Source organism: Gavia stellata, chromosome 3 (assembly GCF_030936135.1).
Source record: "Gavia stellata isolate bGavSte3 chromosome 3, bGavSte3.hap2, whole genome shotgun sequence".
Classification (NCBI taxonomy): domain Eukaryota; kingdom Metazoa; phylum Chordata; class Aves; order Gaviiformes; family Gaviidae; genus Gavia; species Gavia stellata.
Genome location: NC_082596.1, coordinates 48,975,972 through 48,983,084, shown reverse-complemented (window position 1 = coordinate 48,983,084; position 7,113 = coordinate 48,975,972).

The window sequence follows — 7,113 nt, the reverse complement described above, 5'->3', positions numbered from 1 at the left end:
TTCTGTTGCAAGCTGTAGACACGGGGATTATATTGACTCTTCGTTTCAAAACCAATTTTTACTGATTTGTAACTTTCTTTTTCCTGCCAATCATAAAACACGTCAAAAAGGTGATCAAGTGGATCAGTGGATATATTTCAATATTTGTTTGCATTCAAATGCACCATTAAGAAGCAAAAATTCTAAAAAACACTTATGCAGTCTTTGCACCTTACAGTTTCTCACTATTTCAAGCCAATAAGGGCAATCAATGACCTGGTTGCACCTGGAAACATAAGACGTTCACTTACTCCTTGAGGCCACCAATATTGTGGGTGGCAAGAAGATAGAGGGGGTGTAGCCATGAAACAGTTGCAGTGTGGGCAATTGTGTTGCAGTTGCACATTTGTGTGGGCATGAGAGATGCTGTAATGGCTGAAACGGCGGATGTGTCCCCCTCCAGTCCTATGGGCAATCCATGGGGTACACACTACGTAAGTGTGCCCTAAGGGCTGCCTACAAACAAGTGCATCCTGGGCCCGGTGTGCTGGGAAAGCGAGAGATGGATTGCAAGAATTCCTTGGGCATAGGGCACTGTGATAACCTATGATAGCCTGTGATAACCTATGATAACATTCACAACTGTGTGCTGCAGTACCCCACAGCATGTTGGTGTTGCAGGCTGGCTCTGCTGATAGTTGCAACATAAACATACAACATTGCACCAAACTCCGTCATACAGACTCAGTGGGAGCAGAGGAAAAATGGCTGCAATATTTCATTTTTTTGTTTGAACTGGTAAAGCCTGATTTGTCTTAAGAAGCATCCTCGTATCCCTGGCCTTCCGTTAGCTTCAACCAGCGTGTCCCACCGCAGGCGTTCATGTAGGCACACGGAGAGAGCCCGCAGCCCCCTGCAGCCCCCTGCAGCTGTACCCAACCCTTCACTTTGCCACAGTGGGTTTCACAGCTGGGTGGGAAACACGGGGCCTAATTTCTACATGTTCATTATGCTCCGTTCAAGTAATTGTGGACATAGAAAGGGAGTGAATTTGTCTGAACCTGCAATCATTTCCAAACATAATAACCCGGAATACTAACCCTGTGGTCAGAACTTCATTTTTTGAACATTTTAATTCTTTGTTTAGTGTCAGTGTGGGACAAACCTGCACCTGTCAGAATAGGTGCCTAGAGTTGGTTGACCCAAACTGTCTATTCCAAAGCCCTAATTACCAGTCTTAAAACTCTGGCCTGGCTTCGTACCACTCATGTTTTCCTCCTCCTACATACCGTTCAGTACTTTCAGTGACACACTGGACCCCTACGCTGAACGTGAAACTCCTTCTCTGGTTGCGAGAAGTCTGCAGGAGTTCAAGGGGAGACTGGGGAAATACTGGCAGGAGAGATATAGGCAGGAATAGCAACAGGATGGGATAGCAACAGGTCATGGTACCCTCAGCCCAAGGCTGTTGGAAGTGTCATATCTGACAGCCTTGTCTTGCTTTTCCTGGGCATTGGCTTATGGCCAGAGCTGGAGAAAGCATCCTGGGCTGGATAGGTCTTTGGGTCTGACACAACATAGTTGGTCGCTCATGTGCTCCTGTGCTTCCGAGAGCTTCTCCCGGAAAATCTGGACCCTTCCTTGGTGTCAGTAGCATCAAAGTTGCTCTGTTGTTCAAAAGTTCAGTTGGAAATTGCACCTGAGTGAGTAAATGCCTTTTTGTTGCAGCACTTTTTAAGAGTTATTCATGCCTTCTTCATCACCAGGAAGCATTTCTGTAGCAGAGAGGTATTTGAAAATGGGCTGGCCTGCCCATCGGAAGAGTTATGTTGTGTAACTGCAGTAAATCCCTGCCCTATTTGCTATGTATCCGTGAGCACATTTCAAGGCTTTTGTTTGAATGTGAGGAATCTCTTATAGCTGGAGCTCTGAATTAACTTTTTTCCTTTGCAGTGCTTTTGACCATGGATGTGCATGGATATGCACATTTTAATATGCACATATTTAAAGTTCCCGTGAGTGCATTCTGAGGACTAGAATCAAAGAACAAGAATGTGAGGGGAAAAGCAATCCTTTGTTTCATGCTACTTTGAGCACAGAGACCCTACAAATGTCCACGACAGAGTCACATTATTGCGGAATGAATCCTCCAATAGCATTAAGTCAAACTTTGATATCATTATGCATCATAGACTTGGAAAACAATTTTTTAAAAAAAGTTACTTTTAATTTGGTTAGCTTGGAGCCCACTTAGTATATGGGATTATTAAAGCATAGGCTCAGTGAGCACATGAATACATATGAAATATTGGAGAAGAATTAGTGTGACTTTTGTAGAGGGAAGTTATATCTCACAAATCAGCTGCAATGTAATGCTGGACTCAACAAGCGCATTGCTAAGTTTCAACTGATCAGTGCAGGAGAGTTCAAAAAGTTTGATAAAGCCCAACACCAGAAAAATCCTAGTGAAAATTGTTATAGGAGGAGAGGTTTTACTGTGATCATAGGTGGTTTAAAATGAGGAAAAGGATAATTATGGAAGTTCTGCTTATAGGGGAGGTTGACAGCTGGAACCTGTCCATATATTTGTAAAAGGTGTGGGAAAGGAGATTAATAGTAACACAACAGCAGTGGGGAATTAGTCATATTCATGACAGCCAAATCTAAGGCTGACTGCCCAAAGTTACACAAGAATATTACCATATTGAGTGAACGGGTGATAAACTGATAACTGAAATTTTAAATTAATGTGATAATGGAAAGATTAACTAAAGTGATAAGAACAGAATGACATGCCGTTACCTCACTGAGAATAGATTTTGGAAAAAAGAAGTGAGTGTGGTATGGTAGAGGTCTACACAATCGGTAATGATACAGAGAAGTTGAGTTGCAAAGGACTGCTTACTGTTTCTCATAGTCAGGTACCAGAATAAATAGACCACGGATATTAAAAGCAGTGCCACCTTTGGTTCAGAAGGTTGTAAAATGCTTATTATTGGAAGCTGGCAGGGTATATGACAGGAAGGAACATTCAGTATTTTCTGATTTCTACTCTTTTTCTCTAAAAATCAGCTACTTTCTACTGCTGAGGGCAGCAGACTATTGAGCTAGAGGAGCTTACTGCTCCTTAGATAGTTCAGAGTACTTTCCTGGCTGTGCTCAACTCCTCACAACACGTGGAGCAATGTAACCCCGACAAAGGATTGGGAAAACATAGAAGCCACTTTTCCCTGTGCAGTGGGATGGTGCAACCCTTGCTAGTCAAGTAACCAAGAACCTGCAGCCAGATGTTTATGTTGCAAGCGTCCTTGGATGTGAAATTTGCTTCCTTGGTAGGCCACCTCAGAAGACAGAGGCCCAGCACATATTTTGGTCAGGGGTTTCTGTTACTGTGCATTGTTAATAAAATGTGCTAAATGTTCTTAATTTAGGTCAGGCTTACTAATTACCTCGAGGGTGCCTGAACAATAAACAACAATGACCCTAACTGAGAAACTAATTAGCTTTGAAAATTTGGCTTTCTTAATCATCAAAGAAGATGGGATAAAGCTCATCTTTAATTTAGAGAATAATTATTATCAGTGGTCTGAAGCTTTACACATTACTCATTCCCACACGACGGTTGGATTGAATAAGACTCTGGAGCCCACAGTCTCATGCTTTTGCACTTCTCGTCTTCTCATAATAAAATGCAAGCATGCTCTGAAATTTAAGATTAAATCTGCTATTTTGAAATTACTTTCATTTAAATGCTTGTCTAAATTTTAAGTTATATCAGTTTTACATCTCAGAATAATAAAATGCACCTTCTGTACTAAAGGTAGCTTTTCTTGTTTGCGCTTACTAATTCTCATTATTATTCTCATATGAAAGCCACTATTTGCCTAACAAAAGGTGCACTTTTCATGATCTGAGTGTACCCATTGTCACAGCAGATCTTGATTTTCATATGCTTTTTTGGAACTGGGAAATAATCAGATACTTCATTGTGCTATTTCAAACAAATGCTGGATAATTTCTTTCTTTGCCATTTAAATATATATCCCTACAGATCTTTATATTAAAAGATCTTTTTAGAAATCGATGCATTTTAGTAAATAGTTTTTGTTTTAATAAAATCAGTTTAAATACAGATAATTAATGTTTAAATTAAATTGAAATAATTTCTTTAATATTGCATGGGCATATTTAACACTTCGATAAAAAATGCCTCTTCAGGTGAAATGCCAGGAAAATAGTGGCTGCCCTGTCAGTTTACTGGGTCAGTTTATTTGGAAGTGAGGAACCAGAATATTCTACCTCTAAGTGACAAGGAAGAATATATTAAAGTTTTTCTTGCCATGTTCAGGCCAAAACCAAGGACAAAAGGAAGCAAAGAGCTCACTTTAAAAGCAGCTTCTTCAAAATTAGATCAAAAACTTGGTCCAAACCAAACGAATTTAAAAGGAGGTGGTTGGTGATGAATTGTCATAAACTAACCTAATAATCTAGAAAATTCAACAGTAGGAGTCAAAATATGTAAATAATATATTGTAAATAAGAAATTCAGTGCCCTTTTTTTGTGTTTAACAAGTTTTTCTAAATGCTGCTTCTTCCTCTTTTCTTTTGATATGAGAAATGACAGAGAAAGATCTACCATAGGTGACATGATCTAGACAGTCAAGTGGTAGCTATGATAAGAACTAATGGTATTTATAACCAACTAATCTTCACTATTACCAAAGTATAAGTATTTGTTTTCTAGAAGTGTACACACTCAGTCCTGAATTACAGGAAAAAGCATAAACAGCTTTCAGTTAAGAAACCCCGCACAGTAAAGGTTACTGTTGTTTCTCAGAAAATCTTAAGTCATTACTCAGGGGCATTTGAAAAGCAAGTGGAATCTTAAAAATTATTAGGAAAGGAAGAGAGGATGCAAAATAGAAAACACAATCATGCCACTGTAAAAATCCACACATTTACACTTTGAATACTGCATGCTGGTCCGGTCATCTCAGAAAACACCTACGGGAGGCAGAGAAGCTATCAAGAATGGAAATAAAAATGAGTGGTTTTCATATAATGAAGCTAAATGTAGTATCAACAATGGAAGACAGTGGGTGGAAGGTCAGATGTGTGAGGAAAAGGACTATGACTGAGATTTGCAATGTAACAAGTGACATATAGAGAAAAATAGGGAATGTTTAGTCACAGTTTCTTGCAAGCTGAGAATTTAGAAGGTATCAAAGGAAATGATCAGGCAATAGAGATAAAAAAATAAAAGGAGGCACTTTTATTTGTACAGTAAATAATCAAATGGTGCCACTCAGTGCTGTCATATTATGGAAGACAAAAGCATAAGTATGTCAGAAAAAGGATAAGAAAAAAATAACACAGGGTGTGCTCATCAGTGGTTGCTAGACACACAGGTCTAAACCTTTGACTTTGGAAGTCCCGAAATACTGATGGGCAGAATTGGAGAGTAATGGGGAAAAGACCATGCCACACGTGCTTTTCTTCTGGTACTTTCCCCCTAAACATCAGTTACGATCTGCTGTGAGAAATAGGATAAATTTAATGGACCTTCAATAGGATGTGGTAAAGCAATTTAATTTTATTCTCCTCTCATAAAGTCTGTCTGTTGAATTTTCCTAGAGATCTAACAGAGGTGAGGGTGTTAAGTGATATGAGACAAATTTGATTTCTTGCTTTTTAGAAAGCTCATAGGGCACATTTAAAGTCTGGGTTTAGTTCTGTATCATGCTTGCTTCTCTATTTTCCTAGTTACATATTAAGAAAATTATTTAAGAAAGTAGTATATCTAAATGGAAAAAAAAAATAAATTATAACAGAATGAAAATAGCTTGTTGAATATTTTAAAACAGGAAGTATTTGTTCTTCACAGCTTTATTTTGTCTTACATCAAAGATGCATAATAAAATTGCTTAGGAGGGGCTGATATGGGAGTTGCTTGAGTATTATTCATCAAACATTTTTTTCATGTACTATCTTTACTAATCCTATGACTCGTTTTTACTCCCATCAGGTATCAAAACTGAAACTTTCTATATCCATATTCCTTGCATGTAAGAGAACAATTAGGTAGAAGTCACTCAAAGAAAAGGTTGTTTTAAAAAGAACAAGAGCGCTCCCCTAACGCATTGGAGAGTTTCTATGATCTGCAAAACAGAGTTAGATGTGGGTTAGAAAACTCTTTGAAACTAAGTGAAAAATACATAGTAGTCTGAGTTATGGGAAATTTTAGATCTCCTAGACACAGTTTTGACAAAAAATACTAACAGGTTACAGTAGTAATCAATCATACCATGATAGCAGCTCAAGTATTCTTGGAGACAGTATTGGACAGATTTCTTTACTAAGGTATCCTGGAACTATAAATACTGCCATGTTACATTTACTTTAAAAGCCGTGAATCTTAATTTAAGAGCAGGGACTGAGCAGTGAGAGAAGTTGTTTGAGAAAGTAATCTTGGAATGAGTGAGCACAGATAGATTCAAAACTGCCATGGTAGGTTCAAGTGCAGGGTAGACAAACAGGTTGGTAATAATGAAAGCTTCAGATGTCAGGAGACCAAATTTTGAGGCTGTAAAGCAACTAAGAGGCACCCATGGACTGAAATGTGAAAGAGACTTGGTATCACATAACGATAAAATTTCAATAATCTGTGCTTGAGTTTCAAGCAGAAGTATGTAGATAGGATAGAATTATGAACCCGCGTGGACCACTGAACACCTAACACAGGACATTGTAAGTAATCAGGGAATTTACTGAAATGAGAAATTTATCACTCTATAGGTCGGAAAGTACAAAAGTACAGTGAGAATGGCAAAATATCTATCTGAGTTAGATCCTTCAAAGAAACTAAAGGAAAGTATAAGAAGGTTTCTAACCACAGTACTATAGTGATAATATGAAGGGGACAAGTGGGGCCATATCCTGAGGATCGGGTGGAGATTAAGGGGCATCAAATGTCACAGATCTTAATACTTTGCCCCAGTTTTAATAGAAGAAATTATGTATATGATTAAGGAAAGATGATTGAACAAGGATAAGAAATGGAAATGATCACATCCATGGTGGATACAAAAATAAGCGTGTATTGTGTGAAATCTGAACAGCCTGGATAGTGTCCAG